The sequence below is a fragment of the Rattus norvegicus genome, chromosome 16 (genome assembly GCF_021556685.1).
Source record: "Rattus norvegicus strain SHRSP/BbbUtx chromosome 16, alternate assembly SHRSP_T2T, whole genome shotgun sequence".
In the NCBI taxonomy this organism is placed as follows: domain Eukaryota; kingdom Metazoa; phylum Chordata; class Mammalia; order Rodentia; family Muridae; genus Rattus; species Rattus norvegicus.
In genome coordinates, this window is record NC_141549.1 from 76405369 (window position 1) to 76431420 (window position 26052).

A 26052-nucleotide genomic window follows, 5' to 3' on the forward strand; every position below is an offset into this window, starting at 1 on the left:
CATCCCTAGATGCTTTCAGGGCTTCCTCTCGACCTTGCTTCACCTCGCTTCCCATGTAGAAAGAAAACGACCCTCTATATTTTGGACACTTTGCTGCCACTCCGTAAGGAGATTTGAGCATCTCCCGACTCTCTCTAAACTACTATACACCTCTCCACAACCATTACACAGGGGTGTCTTCTATAAACATGGAAAGAATTCGAAACAGCCCTCTTTCGATGACTAGCACCCTGAAGTTTTTTGACAGCCTCCATGGGAAAATATCAGTAAAGTCAAATCCTGAGCAGCAGTTCTAGGAGGCCCAGAGAGACGAGCTTCTTTGAAAGCACAGCTTTTGTGAGGTGCTATTCTACATGGATCCTTTCCAGAAGGAGGGAGAGTGACAGACCTTGTATTCTCTTTACATGCAGATGGGAGCAACACCTACCAGCCTCTGTGACAGTTTGATTCTGAGTGCATCGCCATTCCCACCACTGTCATCCATCATTTCCTCCTCTCAGAGGCCTGAGGAAACATTCCACAGATACCTCAGTCCAAAGGTCAAAAACACCTCAGACCCAAAAGCCACACCTCTCTGGTAGAGCCACACATTGCCAGCACTACAAACAGGCTGGGACAGGGGCATGCCACGATGCCTAAGAGTGCTTGCTTGTCACTGCGTGCTGTAGAAGGTATGCAGCCATGTGAAATGCCCCAGTGCCGGCCTCATGGGTCACTGTGCATCTCACAGCCAATCATTTGCTTTCTGCAGCTCGACTTAGGGAGACAGACGGGCAGGATCTTCCATGAAATCATTTGACCGCTGTGAGAAATCTATTTCCTGCTGCTCTAAGCGTTGTGGGGATTCTGGTCACCTTTACCTTCTCTCAGTATTGTGGTCCCTGCAGCTGAAGGGCTCCCAGGTCCTCATTTTTAAAATGCTGGGCTATTTGGCAGTGTCACCCAGATCCCCTCTAGTACCTTCCTTCCAAAACCCGTAACTGACCCCAGCCTGCTACCCTGTCCCAACCGGAGAGCCTACCACCCTTAGTAGCTTGCCTTAGACCCTGAGTACATAAAGCCAAGTCCTTCCCATCTGATGCTCCAGCCAATCTTAACGTCTAACCTCTAAGACCCAATCTAGGTAGATAAAACTGGATTTAGGGGCTGGAGAGATGGCTTGGAAGTTAGGTGCATGTGGCATATCTGACTTCCGAGAGCACTGCATGCACATAGTATGTGTATACATGCATGCGGGCCAAACAGCCATACACATAAAAATTCTAATAAACCTAAAGGAAAATTTTAACTGGGTTTAGAAAAAGCCACACGGACTCTGAGTCAGGTATGGTGTGGTGTTATTGAGGGTGGAAATGGAGTCTCCCTGAGCTTTGTTATTCTGAGTTATCACTAGCTGAAAGAGATGCTTCTGAAATCAGATCTGCAGGGTAACAGGCAAGTCTTCCTCCTTGGTCAGTTATAAACGTCAAACTCATTGCCTCTCTCGCTCCCGAAATGACCTCAATTGGGAGCTTCAGATACAGCCGGTTCCACCCTTGGTAATCTAAGAGACATCCTACACAAAAACAAACAGACACAGGCAGAGCGAGCCTCATGCCCTTGTCAGCTCCGTACATGGCCTCCCCTCCTCTGCCCTCCCCTCTCCTTGGTCAGTACTCACAAGACAACCTATTCTTTCACAGGTTCCTAGAGCTACCCCTCACCCACCTGACATCCACCACCACAAAGCCCTGGGCCAGCTGGGTACCTGATCTTAGGTCATTCCACTATTCAAACCCATCAACTTCCTTCCCACACCCCACTTTCTCTCTAAAGTGGCTCCACTCGTGATCTCTGAGGAGAGCTGCCTGTTCCTCTAGGTGGGCAACTTCATTCCTTTAAAGGCATCTATACAAAAGCTACCTCCTGGTCTCTGGGAATCTACAAGAGTCTCTGACATGCTCAGCTCAGCCTTATTAATCCTGTCATTATCTTCAGGATTTACAAGGCCTCTGTTGTAGCAGTGAAAAGTTCAAGCAATAGTATATACACACACGCACACACATATACTCTTGCACGAATACACACACACACACACATGCATGCGTGCACATACACATGCACACATGCACAACTTTTAATTTTCATCTTAGAGAGCTCAAACAACCCTGTCATTGTATGCAGCCCTCTACCACTGCGTTTGGGAGCCTCTGTCTCTGTGGCCTACCACACCCGAGGCCTTTACCTCTGCCTACAAGACTTCATCCTACTTTCTGCAAATCTGGGAAAATAAAGCAATCAAAAGAAGGCCTACCCAGCACACCACTACTACACCCATCAGTGTGAAAGATCTGCCCTCGCTAGCCCTACTCCACTGTAGTGTCTGGCCTCAGGCCCCTACATCACTTGCATCTGCTTACCACAGGCCTCTTGGGTTTTCCATTTCCAAAGCAGACATGCAGACTTTGACCTCCACATAATCCTGCCGCTACCATTTCATCTCTTTGCATCTCTTGAGGACAGCACTCTATCATGGAGTTGTTTATTTTCCTTGAACCCACTCCACCCAAGTATGCTCATCATGGCAGCAGCAGGCTCCACTGAGCGACTTGCAGCAGTCATGTCCGAGGCAGAGCATCTTTAGAAAGAGCCACTTCCTTGGGTTCTTAAGGCAGAGTCCCCCCACACACACCCCCACCCCTTTCTCACTGCTATTTCCTCTCCTTCCTGTTTCCAGGATAATTCTCAGTGTCTTATACCCAAGGTCAGGAAATTCTGCCCTACGGGTCAGATGGATTTGCAGTGTAGTTCTGTTGTAACACAGCCTGTCTTAATCATTTATAGCTGTCCGCCAAGGCTGCTTTGTGCTACAAGAGTCAGGTTAAACAGTTGCAGGGAAGACAATACGGCCTGCAAAGCCTAAAGTATTTACTGTCTGGCACTTTAGGAAGTTTGCCAGCTACTCTTCCAGATCTATAAATACTGCCATTCTCAAAACTCCGTCTTTACCGCCTGTGTACCCACGCTCTCCTGAGTAAGCTAATCGGGCCCTGTGACCTTAAATGCCACTCACGACCCTGAAGTCCTTCTCTAGTCTAAACCTCTTCTTTGGACTCCAGACTCTCAACCCACGTTTGCAGTGGACATTTCGATTGGATGTCTCATTCATCCTAAAACAAACTCCTTGCTCTCTGCCCTGTCAGCATCCCCGGTCCTCATTTCCTACCCGTTCCCTCCACCCTCACTTCCTCTCTGCCTCAATGAGAACCCGCTCACCCTTGCTTTCTGTCTTTCTACCAATCCCTGTCTTCGCTTCTTGCCCCGCCTCTACTCCCATCATCCTCCATCCCCATCCTGTCCTGCCCACCATTCTTCCTCCCCATCCTCACTTCCTGTTCCACCACCACTCCTTGGTCCTCTATCCCCATTCTCACTTCCTGTCCCGCCTCCAATCCCACCATCCTCCATCGCCATTCTCACTTCCTGTCCTGCCCCGACTCTACCTTCCTCCGTCCCCATCCTCACTTCCTGTCCCGCCCCCACGCCCACTATCCTCCATCTCTACCCTCACTCCCTGCCACTCGATTCTGCACAGCCTTTACTCTACATCCTGTCCTTCCACTCACCCCCTCCCGTTAACATCCCCTTCCCCATTTGCTCCTTATATAGACCTCCCCACTTCATTGGAAACCCCTATACGTATCCTTGAATGTTCTCTCACACCCAAAGTTCAATGCATCAACACATCCTGCCTGCTCCCTCTTCAAAGTATAAATAGATCTTGACCACTGCCAATAAGTCCACCACCGTGCGTCAGGATCCTGCTCTCCTGGCTGGCCTCTGCCTACACATGGCCTGCTACAGGATGACAGTCAATGATGCTCTGATATCGTAGATCAGACACACAGCTCTCCTCACAGCTATACAGTTTGAGAAGGCTCAATCTGGCCTCTGGCCTCGCAGTTACTGTGTAATCCTTGAGGTCTTTCTTGACATGGTCTATATCCATGTGGACCAGCTCCCCCGTTCCAGGCCTCTGAGGGGTGCTTCTATAAAAAAATTCTTCGGGCCACATCCTCCCCAAAGGCACTCCCTACTCCGCTGGCTGGCTTTATATTTCTCCATGCAGACACCAGCCCTCAATATTTACTTGTGGTTTAGCCACCCATCTTTTCCACCTAGAATCTGATCTCAAAAAGGCCGGAACTTAGGACAGCCTCTCATCCACTGCTGTGCTCTTGCTGCTTAGAGAATTCTGCCCGTTCTCAAGATTTGAGATGTGAAAAATCAAAAAACAGAGCTGTATCCTAGGGCTCACATGGCCAAGCCGGCCATCTTCCTTGATGACCTGCCGAAGGGACGTACTGAATCAAACCAGGCTCCAGTGACAAAATGACTGTACAGCCAGAATCTTTCGGCAGTGCCTCCTGGAGATCAGCATGGCCATGGAGAAGAGGATTCTACTGGGGTAGGCGGAAATTCAGAACCAGCTCCTTCTCATCCAAACGTTAGTCTGTTGGGATCCTGGCCAAAGGGCAGAAGAAGGAGCTACCTGGGCATTGGGGGAACACAGGCTGGGCTTTACACCAGCAGGGTTCCACCAGTAAACTTCACCTACGGTCCAAGCCTGTCTCCTCCCCTGAGAGCTCACCAAATTTCTACAGATATGAAGCCAAAGGGCCATCCTAGGTTTCTGTCTTCCTTTCCCATATGTATCTTATCATGACTAAAAGTTTGCAACCTGCAACTGTAAAAGAAGTCACCCCTAGAACTTTCCTCCAGTAGATCCCCACCCGATCTAAACATGCCTCTGGGGCCCACTTGCTTACTCCCAGCTTGGCCACAGTTTCAGGGTTTTTTTTTTCTTTTCTTATTGGCTAATAAATTTGAAAACACTAAGCTCCCAACAGAAAGGGAGCATTCACAGAGTGGCAGTGGTCCCAACCCTCCCCTCTGTCCACCTGGACCCCCACAGGGTGACTTGTTCTCAACTGGAACAAACTCAAGAACTCAGCAGAGGAAAATGGAAGTCATTCTGCCATCCCAGCCCACGTCTGTCTCTGTGTCTCCTCCCTCCCCATCCCTCATCACCATGGTGTCCCCAGCTCCTGAAGTATCTCCCTCCCTTCATTCCCCTCAGTGCCACATTGCCCCAGTGGACAAACCACAAAGACATTCTAAGAGAGCAAATCCTGTTAGGAAGTGTGCCTGCAGCTTGTCGTAACTTCACCCCACTGCAGCCCACAACCCCTTGGCAAGTCGGAGATGTTCCTTGCTAACTATGACTCCAGACATCCATGCCTTAGAGAATAGCCCTCCCACTGTCCAGATTAGTTACATCCTTCCAGGCTTCAGTATTCATGAGGTTTTTGTCTTGGTGGGCCTTCTAAGACCACTCTTTCCCTCACTGATAGCTGCACCTATGCGTGGCTTCACGCTGCAGAATTCAGCAAAAGGCTCCCTGGCACCCAAAGCCATGGATTCCACTGTTGGCTTCCCAGGCAGCCGTGAGGGCTTCACAGGATACTGACTCACACCCCTCCCTTACCAAGGACATACAGATCCATGGGAAATTCTTGATACTGATAAGCCAGGTGCAATGTGCTGGCAGAACTTGGCTGTTTTCACAACTCTATATCCACTCCCTATTAATCTCTCTCCCTGCAAAATGGGGAGCACACCTTGCCCACATCTGAAGCATCCAAATGCAGTATACCACATACATTTGGGTTCTTATTAAAATAAATAGAGCAGCAAATCATGTACACACAGCTCCTCAGCCAGGCCGGCTTGCTGCAAGGCTGCCCACTTCCTCCCTGCCCCCCCCACCATTAAGCCTGCAAAAGCCCCAAGGTTATGCCCATGAGAGCCACTGCCGGCCCTGCTGTGAGAAGGTACCCCAGAGTCCTCATGTGGCCCGACACACATCATGGAGTCAGCCAGCTGTGTCTTCCACCCCAAGCAAGCTGACTTGGCTGCCCAGAGTTTATGCAACAGAGGAAACCACAGTGGGAAGCAAACACATTCTAGAAAAAAAAAGTACAAATGAGACCCCTGGGCAGGATATAGCCAGTGGGGTCACCTCTAACTCATTGCTCACAGCCCCTGCTCAAAGTGAAGCCGCTGTCAGGACATTGATTTGGTCTTGACTAAAAAGAAGGGAAGGGTGTGACTCCACACTGTCCCGTGGAAATCTGCCAGCTCTTCAAGAGCATACAGAGCTCAGCCAATCCACTATTCTGCAAAGACCACGGCGGTGTCTACCACCAAAGCACCTTGGGCTTGTGCCTACCAATGCCTCCTTCCTAAACCTTGACTGAGTAGCAATCTCTGTCTTAACTTCTCCACTTGGGATGCACGGAAAACGTGGAGGACAGGTCTGATCACAGTGACAGGACTGGGCTACAGTGATGAGCTGTGCAGGAAGTCACAAGGTCTGGCCACCCACAGTGACTGTCACCTGTGCGGAAGAACAGAGGATGAGTTCTTACAGCCAAGTGCCTGCTGGATGTCGGAACGATGTTTACGTATTGCCTTCCCAAATGTCCTGAGGACACAGGCCAGTCTTACACAGGGAGCACTGAGCGTACAATGTTGTTACACGTCTAGATGTGGCTAGAATGTCTATGGTTGCAATGACCGCTTTGAGAGAGCATTGTTTCCCCGAGGAAGAGGAGGCAGAGAGTGTAGGAGCTGAGAGGAGATGGCAACAGGACTGATGTCCACATAAACTCAGAGACTGTGGCAGCGTGCACAGGGCCTACATGTGTCTACACCTGGTAGGGTCCCAGCACTGAGAGGGGAAGTAGAGATAAGCCCCCAGCCCTAGCCCAGAAGCTATCTCCAATTGATAACTGTGTGAAAGAAAATTTAAGGGCAGACTCCATGGCCAACAGTGACGGCCAACACAAAATAAACTCAAAGGTATCCTTAGAACCTCTTTGCTTTATAACTCTTTGGCTGGGCTTTTTTAACCTTGCCCGTCTTTTGCTTATATATTATAGTTTATGATTTTGTGTTTTAATGAACTCTCTCTCTCTCTCTCTCTCTCTCTCTCTCTGTGTGTGTGTGTGTGTGTGTGTGTGTGTGTGTGTGTGTGTGTGTGTGTGTGTGAATTGTATATGTTTCCTATGTTTCTCCTTGGGCTCTTTTTTTCTGTTTGTCTGTCTGTCATTTTGTCTTGCCCCATTCTGTTTGTTTGTTTGTTTGCTTGCTTGCTTTTTCAGATACCTGATGGCTTCCTAATGAATGGGGGTGGGGGTGGTAGAGAGAATATGGGTGTGGGGGTGAATGTAGGAGGAGGGGGATGGGTAGAGAGTCTGATCAGAATATACTGTATGAAAAAAAAGATTATTGCCAACATATTGAGAGAAGGAAAGAACTTTTTTTTTCTGACTTGGAAAATATTGTTTCTGACTTGGAAAATAACATTTTGTTTTCCTCCCGTAAGAAATTTAGGAAACTCAAAAAGTAAAATAAAGGAATGTATCCGCTTCCAAGCCATGCCATTCCGTTCCACTCACCGCAATTACACTCTATTTACTTTCCGATCTTTACTTAATAGATATATTATTAGCGGTTTCTGCATCCTTATATATTATTCAATGTAGCTTTAATAGCTTCTTTGATTTCCATTTTATAGATGACCCATATTAGATTTAATTAATCCCCCGCACAATGTTTTGCTATCATGAATAATGCTGAAAGGAAAATCCCCTGTTCACTTGTGCACATCTCTGTTTACTTCTTTAGGGTTAATTCCTTGGAGGAGGTCTGCTTACTGGTTTAAAGGGCATTTTTGAGACCTGTCCCATATTTTCAAATTATCTTCCCACCAACGAAGCATATAAATGTCTACCGTGCCCTACAACACTCCTCCCAACATTGGATAGGACATTTTTTCATTTTGCCTAATATATTAGGTGGCTAACAATATCTTGGTTTTAATTATGAATGCTAACTACAAGGCTCTTGCATAATCTCGCCACTTATTTCTTTTCTATATGTTTTGAGGTATCTGACCAAAAGTTGTTGCCCATTTTCCTACTGAGGGAAGTTTTCTTTTTTCCCCTCTAATATTCAGCAGAACAATAGTTCACCGCCTCCTTTGACGATCCTGTACCTGGGCTTTAACGGCCCTTCCACTAGAGCATGAATTCTAATGCCCCACTTAAGTCCTTTTCCTCTACTCTGAAATCATTCCCTTTTCAAAATTTTTGTTTGAGTCGTATTTGTTTTATGTATATGGGCGTTATGCCTGCCCGTATGTCTGCGCAGTACCCAAAGTCGCCAGAAGAGGGCACTGGATCCCCTGGAACTGGAATTGCAGAAAGTTGCGAGCTGCCCTGTGGGTACTGGGTTTCAAACAGGACCTCTAGAACAGCACAGCCGGTCCTCCTCACTGCTGCGCCATCTCTTCAGACCCTTAACCCGTTTCCTCTTATCCTTTTTCAGAGGCAATGGCTGGTGTCTCTTATCACAGGTCAGCACATCCTCATTGGGATTCAGAGGTCCTTTCCCCTGATCTAGCATGAATCATGAAGTCAGTAGATTGCCCACTAGCAGCGGCCACACCTCTGTCGTGGGGCACACAAGCCATGGCAAGCAAGTGGAAGTCAGATGTGGGTCCGGCTGTACAAGTTCTCCTGCAATCCCCGGACAGTCCGCAGGCCTTGCATAGCAGGCTGTTTTCCCAAGAAGCTCAGCTCCGTGCAGGCAAAATGCATCTCCCTGACAATTTGTATGCTCCCTGGAATTCAGTTGTGAGGGCAATGAAGACGCCTGCGGAAGTCACCTCAGCCCTGGGAGTTTTCCCAGACCTGTGCTGAAAGCGTCTTCAGGGAGCCATCCTGCTGGTCTCTCTGGTTGTCACCATCTTCTTTCGGCCTCCCGTTACATTTCACCGGTCCCAGGCTGCGTCTCCCCTTCTTAACCCCACCCCCCACCCCGGCCCCAAACTTCACCTTCACTTGGCAGCTACCCAGGCTATGATTCCTATCTCTCAAGGAGACACATATCATTTCTTACCTGAAACTGGACTCTTCCTACCTGGCAAGGACCCAGAACCCTTTCTCCTACTCTTCCCCCACAAACCACACCTTATATATTCAGACTGAACGGCACCCACACACTCCAGGCACGCTGTGCTATCCCCATGCTTTTGAACTGGGCAAGCATGGCTCACCTCCAGCCACCCCTCTCTCACAGACCTGGTACTAAGTTATAGTTTAGTTATTCTTTCCCTACTCTTAAGCATCCCTTTCGTCCAGAGATTTCCTATGAATCCCAACCCCCAGTAAGGATGCACTGAGCCTCACATCCAAGACCCAGCTCTCCTCTACCTAACACACCCATTTCGAGTACAGTCCACAGCATCAATACTGAGGAGCAAGGTGTAAATACAGGCAAAAGTCATCCTGAAGGACGTAGGACTCACTCTGGGGGCTTGCATGTCTAATGGATTCCTCGAAGTTCTCTCCCAGGTGGTGGTTACTCCTCTCTCCCTCGGCAAATAGATACTGATCTTTCGGACTCCCTCCTCCATCTCTTCCGGAGCTCTGTTCTTGCAGCCCATCTCACACACTGGGGCCCGACCATCCCAGTTTGATGGCTGCAAGGTATTTTCTTCCTCTGGTTCCTTTAAATCTCCCAGCTAAGCCATTCTGTGGGCGCCGCTGCCTGAGTCTGAGGGCTTATGTTGTGGTGTTCAGTTCTAGCTGATTCAAACACCACGAAGCAAAGTCCTTCCCAGCCACGGCCACCTTGTCACAACTGTGAGGCTTTTTCCAGACCCTATAGAGCCCCCATGGGCCAGACCTCTACATTCCTCTGATGCTCTTCACGTGTAGCTGTGTGATTGTTAAAGGTAATGGACACAGTGTTTTATTTATGGTGTGACCTACGTCATAGGCCTTTTTTATTCCATTATTTCGGTGACGAAGCTGAATGGATATCTAAGATCTCCGACCACTGCAAGATTCAAACTCAGCATCTCTCACGACTTCTCCATACCCCTTCTTGGTGCTCCCTTCTCTATGTCCTTCTTTCTGCTCTGAGTTCTGACAGAAATGCTGCCGCGTGGCCTGGCAGTAACACGTAGAGCCCCAGGGAGATGGCAAAGGCATCTCCCTGTCTGCGGATGGACCAGTCTACTACATAAACTACAGAGAATATAACCAGGGACAGTGACCAATGAGGGTTATGGAAAAGGTCCTTCGTGTGGCCAGTGGGTGCTTTAGAATAAACACACAATGTGTGCAATGGGGGCTGTAGAGAGAGCACTATGCCAGCAATGGGCACCAATGGACTCCCAACGAACAGGCTGGCAGCAGCCGGTATCAACGAACTACCAATGAGATGCTCAGCTGCAGGTGTCAATCTTTGCCAATCAGGTAGAGAGATATCGGGAGCCCCTGAATCAAATGGCCCACTTAGTTGGGGAATTAAAAGGAATGAGCTACGGAGAAAATAACCCTGATTCTGAAGATGAGGGGTTTGGGGGGGAACTTAATTCTGGTCTCTATTCTGGCTGGCACTGAATCCCTGGATGATGCCACCAAATGCTTTCGCCTCTCCGGGATCATTTGCCAGGTCTGCAGGAAAAGATAAGGGGTAACAGGAGATTTCCAGGCAATAGCCAAAACATTCCCATCAAGGTGGCAGCCAGCGCAGGGCAGAGGGAAGAGATCTACCCAAGGAGAGGAGCGTCCCAAGTTCCCTGCATTCCTCACTCCTCCCAGTCCCTGCAACGTTCAGCCCCATTGCTAAGGGTGAAGCTTGGGGGAAATGACTGTAGGTCCTTCCCCAGGAAAGAGACGGATCCTGAGGCTCAAGGATTCCTACCCTTTACCAACTCAGTCTTCCAGCTCCAACTCCAGCTAACACCTCCAGCTTATCCATTTCTTAAAGATTATCTCTGAGGCTCACAACCTTCTCTTTTAAAAAAAAAAATTCTTGCTGATGGAAAATTCTTCCTCATACCTAATCTAAGTCCATCTGCTGCAATTTCTGTCTATTTTCTCTCGTTCAATCCTTACTGGAGATGCAGAACAGCTGGTCGCCATCCTCCATGAAACATCCCCTCTTAAAGCAGAATCAGCTATGACATCACCCCTCAGCCTGCCTGTCTTCTGACACACCATCCACTATGCCTCCTGACCTGTCTTCGCAAAGTCTCGCAGCTCTGAAAGTATGACCAGTCACCACGGTGGCGTTGGAGGCTGCAGAGCTGTGGCCTCCACAGTGGGAGGTAGACTCCCTGGCAAGATCAAAAAGGGAAGGTCACTGCAGAAAGAGGCCTAGAAGAACAGAACACAGTTCAATCTTTTGACCCCGGAGGAAAGCAAAAGCCAAAAAGAGCAAATGAATGTGATGTCTAAAATCAAAAGCCAGGGCTCACGTGCCAAACCCAATATTCACTCATTCATTCATTCATTCATTCATTCATTCTGTGGTAGTTGGGGGTAGGGTCTCTTTATAAGCCTAAGCTTGCCTCAAACCTTAGCGCTTCCTGTCTCCACCTTCCGAGTGCTGGGGTTATAGGAGGGGGCCACTATGCCCTGCTAACCCCCCAATACTACCACTACTCCCTAGGCAGCCCCAGCATCTCAGCTGACTAGCCTAGGGCCACAATTTCTCAGTTTGTGTCTGTCCAGCTCTGTCTTCCTCGTGTTGCTAGCGGACGCCTGAACTACGACTGCAAACGTCTTTGGGTTTCGATGGACTCAGACACCCGACACAACCGTAGTTCCATGGTACCGTGGAGTGGTACTCTACGAGTATGGGAGAAAGACGCCTCTGGGGGTCACACTGTTAACTTAGCGCCATGGAGTAAAGTTGATCTTTTCAAATGATAGGGGTTAGAGGAGATCAGAGAAATGGGGAGCACAGCAGACAAACGACACTGTCTGCCAACATCTCCAAGGTCAGTCCCCAGCTGGAGTCCCCGATGGAGGCTGTGGAAGGGGTGTGGAGGAGTGGGCCTTAGGACAGTGGGGCAGAGGGACCCTATACCTGGTAGGAACTACCTTTACCCAGAGATATCTGCTCTGTCTGCCTCACACAAATCAGCAGCACGCTACCCAGCCATGAACTCCACTGGGGCCTGAGATAGAACTGAACTTGGTGAAGGGGGCAGTCTCCCGAGGCTAACCTCGCCTTCCTGGGATCTCCCGTTAACTCTTTCTGAAGTGAAGTGACCAGGGTGTCCCAGCAAATCTCTCCTAGGGTGTCCTGAAATGCTGGGTAGAACCAGAATGGAGGAAGGGAAGAGAAATACACCTGCCCATCAAACTGGGTGAGGTACCTGCTGCAGGTTCCCTGCAGGGATGAAGGAGGGAGACTTGAGTGTGGGGAAGAGTGAGTCAGATGAGCTAGTTACTCACAATTTTCCTAAATGAAAACCGAAGGACACTTGAGCTCAGAGAATACATCTCTGAGCCTACATTTCTAAAACAGCCATTTCCCCCATTTCAAACAAACAGAGGGACGCTGTGGCTTAATCTTGACAACTTTCGGGGTTGTTCCAAGCTGCTTCAAACCTGCAGACACCCCCATCCCTGAGGACAGCTGCGAAACTCGTACATCCACAAAGAGAAGGAAGATGTCAGGACAGCGGTTACCAAAACACCTAACCCAATATGCGGACTTATTCGATTTCCCCAAAACCACAAAATTAAATTTTAAAGCAGAAAACAAAACAAAACAAAAAGACAGCTCTCTGATAAAAAATTTAAATATGTTTTCAATTCTATTTCTGGGCACAACTCTCTTTAACAGAAAAAAAATCTGCACAAAAGGGCATGATCAAAGCAGGTTGGCAAAGAGACTACCTATTGACATGTTTATCATGGGAAGGAATGGTGGGGTGGAGGGATGGGGGGTGCACTGGGATTCAGGAAGTCTCTCATTTGCCAGGGGACTCACACCGGGCATCGGGCATCAATACAGCTCCACATCACAGAAGTCCCGGCTGGCCAACCGAGGAGAGAGAGAGAAATGCTAGATGCATAGTGTCATCCAGGTTCCTAGCTAAAGCCATCATGCTCAATTCGATGAAATGACAACTAACAAATTTAATTTCCTGAGCATCCGTCGGTCCCTTCACACACAAGCAAGCATTCAGCTTCGCAACGAGTTAATCAGCCACGTCCAAGTGATTACCTTCTCCAAAACGGATGGGAGCAAGCGGTTCAGGGTCCTGGGGTTCGAGCCCACATTGACCAAGGCGAAGCTACAATGAGAGTGGTTTGAGTTTTGTCAATTAATCTCCGGCTCCTGTACTCCTTTTTTTTTTTTAAGCTTAAGTTGTTATTTTAATGATCTCTGTTCCAAATGAAGAAATACAAGGAAGAAGAATGAGGAGGAGGGAGAGGGAGAGAAACCAAGCGCTCTGGCTTGTCCCACTTGTACTTTTTGAAGCTCCCTCGGCTCCCTCCCCCACCCAGCCCTTTCCTCTGTGCATGAGTCACCACGAGGAGCTGTTTTAAAATGCCTTGCTTTAATGTTCCCTATCATAATAGGCATCAACAGATCACAGATTGGCACACACTGAAGGGGGACCCTAAGCTCTGCTCCTGGTTTCTGGTCCAAGACACCCCTCAGGCTCAAAAGTTTACCTGATTTACTGCTGTGCTCATTTAAGAAGAGAAGAAAAAAGGTATGGGCAATCAGGTCACTTTCCCAGTTCTAGGTACTGGCCCCGTGGCCTCTTTGGAGTCATGCGCCTTATATCACAGAGAAAAAAGCCCTTTAAATCTACCCACAACCACCCAGAAAAGCCCAGCTCCACCCCGGGGAGCTTGGATAGCAGGAGTCATGCTATGCAGAGCTCAGGGTTTATTTTGCTACTTCTAGCCAATGTGTGTACACCCTAACCAACTGTAACCACAGAAAGCTAGACGGCTATCTTGGACCATTGGGAGTAGAACTTCCATAATAACAGTTCCCACCCAAGACAGTTGTCTGAGGGAGGGAAGGAGAACCTGTTGTGTGTGGTGGTGAAGAAAAATAGGGCTCGTAAGCAGGAATGATTCACGGAGCAGAAGAATCAAAGGCTGTCACACCTCAGAAGCAGCATTGAGAGGGGGAAGGGGGGCTGTGGGAGGGGGGCGGGAGTGTCACAGGGGTGCGTGCGGTTCTGCTGGGAACCTCTCCCAGAATGATATTATCAGAACTCGCGCAATGGTTTCAAGTCTGGGACAGAAATTGAATGGAGGAAATTCACCTGAACCCCGAAGCCCCAAATCCCAAGGACCCATAATTCCATCTGGAAACTGGAAACTTCAGAGGATGTCACAGGTTCAACACACCACTGCATGCCCTGCGGTGACAAGCATGAAACCAGAAACTACCTGCGTGTTAAAGCAGCAAGTTCAAGGCCACATCCATCACCCTCACCCCAACTGGGGACAGCCACTTCCTCAAGGCCCACTTACCTTGCACTGCCCTGTAGCAAAAGTTGTCAGAAAGGATCGGATCTCGATCACCAGGATCAAAAGTGTGTCTCGGCGCAGGGAAGTCCCTTGTAGTTCCAACAATGTGGAATGTTAAAGAACCAGCCAAGGGCCAAGGTGAGCTTTTCTACTTGAAGACCAGTTATCAGAAGCAATGTGAACAGGGACTGCAGCACCATCTACCTGACCAAATGCACCTGAGTATCTAGACAGACTAGCCTCACTGGCAGAGCTGCTGGGACCTCAGAGCTGGGCCTCTCTCTGGTTGGAGTGTAAAGCACCCCAAGATAAAATTCGGCTCCATCCTCACTGTTTTTTGGGGTACAACAAATCAAGAAAGTGTTCTGGGGTGTCCAGGAGCTAATCAATGAAGTACTTTCTTTGTCAACGGCAAGGGTTTCTTTTTCCTTAAGTTGGGTGATGCGCAGATAAATGCTCACAGGGTCAAACAGGACAGGCTCCTACACCCTACGAAATTTCTCTTTTCACCAAAGAAGACCGATGGAGATGGAGTGGGCAAAAGTAGCCCAGGAGAAGATGAGAAAAGTTTGAGGAAGGACTGGAATTGAAGGTCACAGTAGTTTGAGCTAAGGCAGGTCAAGGGAGAGCGGATAGGGCAGACCGGATGGCAGAAAATCCAATCAAACCAAGCTTGCTCCTGGAGCCAGTTCTTGGATATGGTCACAGCATCATTCTGGCCCAGGAAGCGGCCGATCCGGGGTCCAGCCTCAGTCACCCAGAAAACCTGAGTCTACACCCTAACCCTGCAGGTCCTCTAGCTCCAAAGCAGACCCATTTCCATGAACCTGGGCGCAGCTAATTAAGAGTAGTAAACAAGCCTAGCTCTTGACGGTGCAGAAGTTTTCCCAAATTGTAGGCTTGTTTTCCTCCCAACAAAAGACAGTGGGTCTCCGCCTTGGTCACCTTTCCTCCCCTTAAACTTTTCTCTTCTCTCTGCAATCCTCCACCTGTGCTAACTGCAAGCCTGAGCGAAAACAGAGCGGAAGCAGCCCCCTCTCCCGGGACGCAGATAAAGGTACCTTCTCCGAGAAGCAGAGGGGCTGTTGTCCGGAGGCTCGCTGCCCGGCGGAGCGCAGGAGGACGCTGCCGGGATGGAGCACGCTGAGGATGCTGCGTTCCTGTCTCTGCGACCAGACCTTTCAGCAGCTCGGACCAACTGTGCTAGCGATGCACTTAGCAATTATCTGCTGGCGCCGACGCCCCGCCTCCTCCTCTTGTGATTGGCTCTCCAGTCCCGGGCAGGACTGCATTGGTCTCGGCCGACCTCACTCATTGCTTTGGCTTCTACTATTATCTAAGCCATCAAAGGAAATAATTCCATGTTTCATTGACAACCTGTACGGTTCTCCTCCCTCCAGGTGTCAGGGGCAGAACTGGGAGTCCAGAGAGGGGAGAGGAGGACAGTCCAAAAAGGTGGGGGTGGGCGAGAAAGAGAGAGGGGGTGGGAGGTGGGAGGAGAGAGAGAGAGAGAGAGAGAGAGAGAGAGAGAGAGAGAGAGAGAGAGAGAGAGAGAGAGAACTGAGGTTCTTACTCCAGCGTTTTAACTTCCACTAAACAAAGCCTTTGCAACAATTATCCAGCCTTACTTCCTTATTTCTCCCCCTTGTTGATAAATATTCCTGAGGCTCGTGGGAATCATAACCGGGGTTTCCGTTGGTATCAGAAGGCTCCAGAAAGCAGAGCAAGGTTTGGGGCTGAAGAAACTGAACGATGCCTTTACACCTTGGAGGTCATCTGAAGGTCATTTCAAATTGTTCAGGGGGTGCATATTATATGCTTTGTCTTGTTCCTGGGCCTAATCCTTTTCCTTAAAGGTCTGCTAACTGCCCGAGGTCACAAGTTCCCTTTGCACTCTATTTGAAGTCTGGAAGGAGCTGTTTTCAAAGTCCAAAAAAGTATGGGATTTCCCACCAGGGGAGGCCCAAATGAGCAGGCACTCTAGATCTAAGCACCTGTCAGGAGCCTGGTGTATGTCTGTTTCATTATTTTAATCTCTGTCCTTCTGTTAATTGCACAGTCTCACAAATTATTAGCCAAAGTAAGGATAAAAACAAAAAACAAAAAAAACAAAAAACAAAAAAAAAACGGACCTTCCACCACCTTCATCTGGTGAACAGTTCAGCTTCTGACTCAGGACCCTCAGACGGGTTTTACTTTTTTCTGCCTTCATGTCTGTTCACCAGGTAGAAGGATGTGACCTAGAATCTTTTAAGAAAAATGATTAAGGAGACCCTCTGAAAGAAAGGTCTTAAAAAAATCTAGTTCCAAGGCAGAAAGCAGCCTGTCTGCATAGCCTAGCAATGCTTGCCCGCTGTATGCAAGGCTCTGAGCTGCTCATTGGTGGAGCGTGTACCTGCATGCCGAGTGCAAGGCTCTGGATTTGCTTCTGGGAACTGTTTGTTTAATTAATTCAAAGGAAAAGAAGAAAGATCAAGTTCCAGGTTCAAGAGCCGGGCCCTTGGGCTTCTCCTGCTGGGATTCTGCCTCTCTGGAAAGGACATATCCAGTCTTGTCCTGTCTGTTCCCACATGTTCTGGGCTCTGATCAGCTGCCATCCAGCTGTCCTCCACAGCCTCGGCTGCAAACAGAATGTTGTCTTACACCTGATGGGGTGATGTCTAGCTCACACATGCATGCTGGTTCCCTAAATATATTCTGAGCTCTGGGAGGATGGAGATGCTTACTGAGGCAGGAAAAGAGATGGCGTAGTATACCTCCCCTCTTGCAATGATGTGTAAGGCACAGACCTCTCTGAACAATGCACCTAGCAACCTCAGAATCCCCTGACCCCTTCATCTGCATCAGGCCATATAATGATGGTATGAGTTTCCCCACTCCTGGTAACAATCAAGTGTAGACAGTTTGCATTTGACTGTATTCCCAACAAATCCGAGTGTGGAGAATAGAAGCGCCAATCCAGCTTGAACTAACTGTGTTAGGAAGAATCCCCTATATTACCGTCTTTACGTTTATGCATATAATTAAAATCACATGCATTATGGAAGGATGCAGACACAATAGAGAAAAGGCTGTGCAGCCTACCAATCAATCTAAGCAGAGAAACACTTTAACTACATCCCTTAGTCATCAAACCTTCCTTCCTTTGACCCCAGAGGAACAGATCTCGGGCTTAGAAAAATCCAGCCCGATTTTCTAAGCTTAAAGCTTAAAGCTCTTGAGAAATTTCCCTCCTGAGGTCTACTGTCAACCTATTTCCAAGGCATCCATCTTTAATCTGCACCAGTGTTTGTCTCCACATAAAATTATCTTCCTTCTATAAACCTGCATGGCTTTATCTTCAATTCTTTCAATAAAAGAACAAGAACCTGGAACCATCCAGCCCAGGCTTTAGCCTCCGGTAATAGCATCTCGTATAGGATTATAACTGGAACTCACAGACAGCACTGATACCCAGTGAGGGATGCAACATGTAGGTGTGCAGGTCTGAGTCTTGCAGAACTCTTACCTTTAATAGGCTGAGAGGGGAGAGGCCACTTTAGAGTCCTAGATCGGAATAGTCAGAATGAAGGCTGCGAACTTTCCCAGCTTGTGAGATGATGCCAGGCCTGGGTCCTTCTAGCTGGGTCCCCTTTCATTTGGTATTGTCACTGGCAGCAGAGACAGAAATACAGCTCTATACTGTCCCATACAAAACAACGAGAAGTCCCCTTATCTTTGAAGGACCTTGACTCGGTTAAAACCAGATCCTTGGCTTCAACTCACAAAAAGATTTCAGAAATAGCCGAGGTAAAGCAGAGTTGTGGTTTACTAAAAGATGTGTTTATATAGATTCAAGAAAGGCGGTGAAAAGGAGGAGCCATTGGAATATGTGTGGGCTTCTCTGAGAGAGTCTTGCTTCTTTGTGTTTACAATAGTCCCATATAGGATCTTGATGGGTCTTGAAACTTTTATCTTCAAAGGGCTGCTAAAGAGCCTGTTCTATTTTGCTTTCTGTTCCTGTGATAAACATCATTGCCAAAAGCAACTTGGGAAAGAAAGGTTTGTCTCATGATACTTGGGTAGCCCACAATTCATGGACATCGAGTCAGGAGATTAAGAAAACGGGACTGAAGCAGAGACCATGCAGATATGGCTTACTAGATCACTCTCCCTGACTGTGATCAGCCTGCTGCTTGTACAGTGCAGGACTACCTTCTCGGAATGACACAGCGCACAGAGGGTGGGACCTCTTCCATCAATTAGCAACTAAGAAAATGCCCATGGACATGCCAAAAGACCAAACTTATCTAGCCAATTCCCCAACGGAGATTCTTTTAAATAATCCCGGTGTGAGAGCTAACACTAACTAGGACAATCCACACACTGTCAGCTTGATAATAACGTGTCCCTTTAAGTCATAACCTTTCGATTTTTATCCCCCAAATAAGCTTTAAGCATTCCACGGATTTAAAAATATCAACACTTTAAAATTTCAAGGCTTCTTTTCTGTGGGTTCCTATAAGATTTGAAAAGAGAAAAAACCAAGTTACATATATTGTCTTATTCCTAGAGGGAAGAACCAGGACCCAATTCCAATAATATCAACGAGAAACCCAAATAGACAAATTGAACAGTGTAAAAAGCTCAGTGTCCAACATCTGGCACTCACTCAAGATCTTCTGAGCTCCAAAGAGTGTAGGTGACTCCACTTCCCTGGCTTTACAACCTGCAGCACCCACAATTTTTCTGGTTAGACACAGGCGGGCTTCATTCTCCAGCATCCACTCTCCTTGGTGGGTGCCCTATGTTTCTGTTACCTGTAACACCCTGAACTCTCCACTGCAGCTGAATTCACTTTCCCCAGTGGACAATACGCGCCCCTGCCTCTTGGTGTCAACCTTCAGCTTCTCATGAAGATTCCTTCAGTCCCGGAATCTCCACTGCTCCAAGGCTGCACCTTCGGCGGTGGCCTCTGCTGGCCTCCCACTGTGCCTTGAAGCACTATAACACCTTCAATCTTGAAGATTCCATGCCACCAACACAGCTCTACATAGGAGACTCTCTCACACTGCAAAGTTTGGCTGCCCGCTTGAGAGTAGCTTTGGCTGCCGTGGGCCAACAGCTTCTGTGTGCTAACCCCAAGGAAATACTTCGCAGAAGATCCCAGTTCAGTGACTCTGGTCTCTCCTTAATCACTACTGATTCTGCAAACCCAGCCACAGACTCTTAATTTAAAATACCACAAAAACAGGGCATTATAGTCTTGGCCTCTCTCCGAAGTGTCGTAAGCTCGGCGTCCGTATTTGCATTTCTCTCAACATTCTTATCATCCACGCTCTCATAACCACCCATTAAGCTCTGAGCACTCAAGGGCTTTTCCAGCCTCAAGTTCCAAACACTTCAGCAATCCTCCCCCAGAACAACACAGTCAGGTCAGCCACAACACGCCACTTCCGATTCTAATTTTTGCCCTGGTTCGCTCTACACTGTTGTCATAAACACCATGACCAAAAGCGAGTTATAGAGGGAAGAGCTCATTTCAGTATATGGGTTTTAACCTGTCATCAGGGGAAGTCAGAACAGAAGCTCGATAGGAATGGAAGGTTGAGACCCCAAAGGTGAACTACTCTTGGCTTCCTTCTGCTGGCTCATGTACATGCCTAGTTTTGAAACAGCCCAGCACCAGCTTGTTCAGGAATGGTACTCTGCACAGTGGGTGTGGCCCTCTTATATCAATTAGCAATCAAGAAAATACCTCCCCCATATACGAGCCCAAAAGTCAATCTGATCAAGGCAATCCCTCAGTTAAAACCCTCTCAGATGTATGCTATGTCAAGTTGAGAGCAGAAGCCAATTAGAAGGAAGGTAAATGAAACCATCAAGTGGTTCCTGGGGCAGGGTGGGGCACTCAGAAGATTACGTTGGATAAAGTAGAAGTCTGGGTCCCAGGAAGGCAAGATAGTAGGATGTCCTTGCTATAAACCAAGTTAATAGTCTCGTTTCCAAATAATGACAGAAGAAAGGAATGAGGTCATTTATCAAGATCATATACATTTAGATCTTGATCCTGATGCATTGCTATTTTAACATAAAATATCCATATATCAGCAGAATACTAATCCACCACTCTTCACATATAACAGTGCTAGAATCCTTGCTTCTCAGCTGGAGGGGGACTTCAACCAGACTCCAGGGTGAGGGCCTCCTTCCAGTCGAGTAATTTCCCCTGACGTTCAATCATGCTTCGAGTACCTTTCCTTCTCCCTCAAGCACTCGAAGGAATGAAAGGATGTGGAAGGTGTGAGGTTTTTGCATGGCATTATCTCAAAAAATGTCAGTGATTTCCATAGTGACTTTCCCAAAATGGGCAGGGCTAGCAAGAGAGACAATAAGTATTAGAAATAGAAACTTAGGACAAAGGACATGGCAAAATGTTTATTTCCATCTTGGTCATTTGGCCCGGTGAGATTTGTACAAAGGGACACTGATAGAATGGAATTCCTCTACATCTCTAAAAGCAACACTGGCCTAGCCTGACATGTTTGGTTACAGTGCAAAACCGTAAGTAGCACTTCCATAATTTAAAAACTTCTGGTAGAGGCTTCTTATCTTCCTCCACTAGTGTGTGTGTGTGTGTGTGTGTGTGTCTGTGTGTCTGTGTGTCTGTGTGTCTGTGTGTCTGTGTGAGAGAGAGAGAGAGACAGAGACAGAGAGAGACAGAGAGAGACAGAAAGAGACAGACACAGAGACACAGAGACAGAGACACAGAGACAGAGAAACAAGGAAACAAGTGATGTTGGAATTGATATTCTGTGTGAGAGTTGGGGATAGGAGCACACACTCACTCAGTGAAATAATTGCTTAGTGTGCACCAAGGTCTGGATTTGAACCCCAGCCCCACCTGAAACTGGGTGTTTAGCTCACATCTGTAATCCCAGAATTCCAGAGGCAGAAACAGGAAGATCAGAAGTTCAAGGTTATAGCCTAACCAGATGGCTCAGTGATTAAAAACACTGGCCTCCAAAGACCTACAATCTGAGTTTGATTTCTGGGAACTACATGATAAAAGGAAAGAACCAACTCCCACAAATGGTCCTCTGACCTCTACAACTGGCACCATGTCATGTATGTGCATGCACACACACACACACACACACACACACACTATATATATATATATATATATATATATATATATATAATTTAAGAAATTAAATAGCAAATAAATAAAATAACCAATGAAAAATTTAAAAATAAATATGCATAATACCTTAGCATAGACATTCAAAGGCATTTTGTCATATAGAAAAAAAGAAAGGAAGTTAAATAGATGTCTATTCATTCAAGAAAGTCAAGGTTACCCTTGGCTACATGGCTAGTAAAAGGTAAGGCTGAACTACATGAGATCTTGTAGAAAAGAAAAAGAAGGAAAGAAAGAAAGGAATGAAGGAAGGAAGAAGGAAGGAAAAAAAGAAAGAAGGAAGGCAGGAAGGCAGGAAGGCATAAGGAGAATGGATGTGGTGGCACAAACTTGGAACCCTAGTTCTCAGGAAGTAGAGAGAAGATGATCACAAGTTCAAGACCAACCTGAGCTATATGAGATCCTTTAGCAAAAAGCAAAAATTAATAACTCAGAATCAAAATTCTCTTGAGCACTTACCAAAAGTTCAATCGTCCCCAATGGAAAGGCGAAACATTACAAGTGACTTTCTAAAATGCATTATCTAAAATAACACACACACACACACACACACACACACACACACACACACACCAGTAGGGACAGAGAGAGGAGAGAGAGAGAGAGAGAGAGAGAGAGAGAGAGAGAGAGAGAGAGAGAGAGAGAGATAACAGTTGATGTCAGTAATTTTTAAAACCATTGGCCACAAATAGTCTCTTTGGGAAAAAGATGATCCCTTTGTGTCCCGTAGATCAACTGCTTAATTTTGGTAGCTGGAGAATGCATATTAGATATGCAGATCCACAGGTATCTGCATCGTATTAAATATTAATCCTATACAACTTAAATCTGCTGGGGTGTGGAATACACTAAAATCCATTTTGTGGGGCAGCACTGGCAACTCAGCCCTCTTTAACAGGTTTCTGAGCCTTAGTGGTCTGAAAGCCCTCGGTATAAGAGGTTCCTATTGCATTTGAATGGAGTAATTAAGGAAGGAATATGGGTTTCTTTATTAGAAGGCAAATGAAATTGCAGGTAGCAGAACCACAGCCTTCCTGTGGGTAACCACGAGCTGCAGGAAATCCCCCTGACCTACACACGACGCGGGAGGGGCTCCATTCACCCTTCTGTTTATACCGTTTTCTCAGTTATCATTTATTTATGCCAAATTCTGTTCCTAAAAGGGAGGAGAGGAGAATAAATCTGGGCAATGCCAAGAAAGAACGAAATGTGTGAAAACACAAGAAAAAGACTTCCAGCACCAGGTCTTTGCTAATTGATGCGAGCCATCCAATACCGCCTCAGTGCATGTGTGCTAGCCCGGTACAGGGATTTCTTTCTGTCTTTAGTATCTTGTTTTGTACTGGATGAGAGAAAACCTCTCCAAGCACCTCTTCTCAAGTAGAGAAACACAAGAGCATTCTTCACTGGCTAATGGCAAGCAAAATCTCCCCTTCTTCGCCTCCCCAGCCCACCCCCCCCCATCAAACCTGTGGAGCGAGGGACGCTTTCTACAAAGTCCAGGAAGAGACTGTGGCTGCCAGGAGCATGCCAGTCACTGGGCACCGTTCTTAACGACTTCATGAATTTTAATGAGCCTTCAGAAAGTTCGTCTTAAGCAGAAATTTCGTGTCTTCGTGAAATTTCCAGACAAGAGTGTTTTATTATTTAAAACAATGATCAGTGCGAGCCGGCAGGTAGTTCGGTTCATTAGAACCATGATTGTATTTATTTGAGTCACTGTCCTAAAGGGAGAAAGACAGACGGTCAGGCAGAGGTTTGAAAGGCTATATTGCCCATCTAAATTGTTTTGCTTTAGTTAAAATACTATAGGAAATGTGCAGCTGAACACCGTTGTGAAATATCGTCCAGCAAATGTACCAATGGGCAGATACTGAAGAATGACATCAGGAAGGCTGGCTTGGCTTAGAGCCCTCTGGGATGAGGGAATGTAGCTATTGGAACTCCTGCCTGCTGGCACCCAGGCCTAAGGGAGATGCTTCCTCGGAAGAAGGCATTGAGTATCTTATCAATACAGCCCACACACCATCTATTCCTTCCTAACACAGGGGTAATCATACTGTTGCTCTTGTGGCCAGATGACAGCCATTCCTTCTGCTGAAGGCTTGCATAGACACCGTACACTGCGTGCTAAACCCGGTCTCGGCACCAGCAATGCCTCAGCCTGGCCCAATAGAAATAAGGATCCTCATTATCTGCCTGTACTATCCAGTCAGATCATCTCCTGCAGCATGACCTGAAGATGTCAAGAGGAATGAAAAGGACCCTAAAGGCCACACCTCAGGACAATGAGGCTTCACATCCTATTGCCTACAAAAGAAGGCAAACTATTCTGTCACCGTCTTCCATTCTGGAGGATAGGACCTGAAGGTGTTGCTCTGTCATAGGAGTGATATGCCGTGGCTAGTATTTCTTTACGTGTTTATTAACCGCGATACACGAATTTTGCATTCTGTTCTAAAACCTACCAATGCTTGTCTTGATATATAATTTAAGGAATAACTTGCCCAAATGTTTGAACGACCCTGCTTTCCAAGAAGATCCATTTTCGTGAAACGTGAGGTTTGAGAATCGCAAGGCCCCGGTTGGCCTCACTCTTGTTTGTAGAGATCGCTGAACATCCTACCAACCGTCGTTCCATGGCTTTCGGCACCAGCTCTGTCACATGCCTCTGGCGCACATTTACTATCTGGCCTGATGCCGTCTCCACTTTCCCAGTTTCTACCCCTGCCCTGCTTCTCCCAATCAAATTGCCTTTCAGGCTCAGGACACGTCCCTCCACACCTTTGTACCAGGCTATCTCAATCCCCTTGTACAGTTTAAACTTAAACAAATTACATATTATCAACGGCTCAACAATCCCACAGTAGTCAGTACTTTGCTAAAGACAAGCTTAGGTTTTTCCCTTAAAGGAAAAACCGTGACAATGCAGACAGGTCTACTTCATGTGTGGGTGAGGGCACTGGACTACAGTAACTCAAGGGAGGACACATCTAGTCATGGTGCGAAGATGCTTCGGAGAGAATGACTTACCCATCTCTACCTCTTTGTTCATCCACATGCCAACCTCACGGGACAGGGAAGAATGATGACATTTTAACTTAGTTTCTTTTTATTGTGTTCGTGTGTGTATGGTGCACGGGTACATCTGAGCTGTGGTTTGTGTGTGAGCTCAGAGCTTTGTAGAGTGGGCTCTCTCCTTCCACGTCCATGCGGGTTCCTGTGGTTGAACTCAGGTCATCGGGCCTGCATGGCAAGTGTTTTACCTGATGACTCATCTGCCAGCCCCCTTGAAGAGGAAGATAAAGTAAGAAGGGGCCCCCTGGATGGACCTTGGAATGGTCCCTGTTAGGAATAAAAGTTGGATAGAAAAAGCAAAGCAACGTGCTTGAAGAATCTTCTACGGTTTCTGAATATTCAAGACTAGATAAATGTGTTTTCACACTGGTGATGAACTGAGCATGCTCCTTCCTGCATTTCTGTCTCCGCCTCTCCCTCCTCCTCCTCCTCTCCTTCCTCCCTCCTCTCTCCTCCCCTTCCTCCTCCTCTCCCTCCTCCTCTCTCCCCTCCTCCTCTCCCTCCTCCCCTTCCTCCTCCTCTCCCTCCTCCCCTTCCTCCTCCTCTCCTTCCTCCCTCCTCTCTCCTCCCCTTCCTCCTCCTCTTCCTCTTCCTCCTCCCCCTCCTCCTCCTTCCTCCTCCTCTCCCTCCTTCCTCTTCCTCCTCCTCCTTCCTCCTCCTCTCCCTCCTTCCTCTTCCTCCTCCTCTCCTTCCTCCCTCCTCTCTCCTCCCCTTCCTCCTCCTCTCCTTCCTCCCTCCTCTCTCCTCCCCTTCCTCCTCCTCTCCCTCCTCCTCTCCCTCCCCTCCTCTTCCTCCTCTCTCCCTCCTCCTCTTCTTCCTCTTCCTCTTCCTCCTCCCCCTCCTCCTCCTTCCTCTTCCTCCTCCTCTCCCTCCTCCCCTTCCTCCTCCCCTTCCTCCTCCTCTCTCCCCTCCTCCCCTCCTCTTCCTCTTCCTCCTCTCTCCCCTCCTCTCCTTCCTCTTCCTCTTCCTCCTCCCCCTCCTCCTCCTTCCTCCTCCTCCTCTCCTTCCTCCCTCCTCTCTCCTCCCCTTCCTCCTCCTCTCCCTCCTCCTCCTCTCCCTCCTCCTCCCTCCTCCTCTCTTCTCCTCCTCCTCCTCCTTCACTTTCTCCTTCTTTTATCAGAAGCAGTTGATAGTATAGTGGTGCACAGAAGTTATTAGGAAATTAAAAGCTTAAGTATCTTCTCTTAAGACAGCATCCAGTGTCCAGAGAGGTCAGATCTAGAATAATAGTCTTAGCCTTCTGTGCAACAGACAGCATCTCCTTTTTTTTTTTTTTTTTTTTTTTGGAGGGGGGAAAAGACCTCAGTAATCTCTTCCTTTTTCTTCTTTGGCAAGCACACTAGGCTTCTTCATGGCATTGTCATACCTGTATAGTGCTGT

General features: G+C 47.6%; 2 protein-coding genes across 4 annotated transcripts in view; one reads left to right on the forward strand and one right to left on the reverse strand.

Annotated features, from left to right (window-relative positions):
• The window catches only part of Erich1 (glutamate-rich 1), a gene marked incomplete at its 5' end in the record, with an annotated part of 52793804 nt that overhangs the window by 45534809 nt on the left and 7232943 nt on the right, over positions 1–26052 (forward strand).
• Zmat4 (zinc finger, matrin type 4) overlaps positions 1–26052 on the reverse strand; it is a 430441-nt gene that overhangs the window by 379970 nt on the left and 24419 nt on the right. For 2 of the 4 annotated variants that reach the window (XM_087589122.1, XM_087589120.1), the window contains exon 1: positions 15473–15613. The exons of 1 other annotated variant lie outside the window; for it this stretch is intronic. The gene's annotated coding sequence lies outside the window, so the exon portion shown is untranslated. 4 annotated transcript variants of the gene reach the window in all.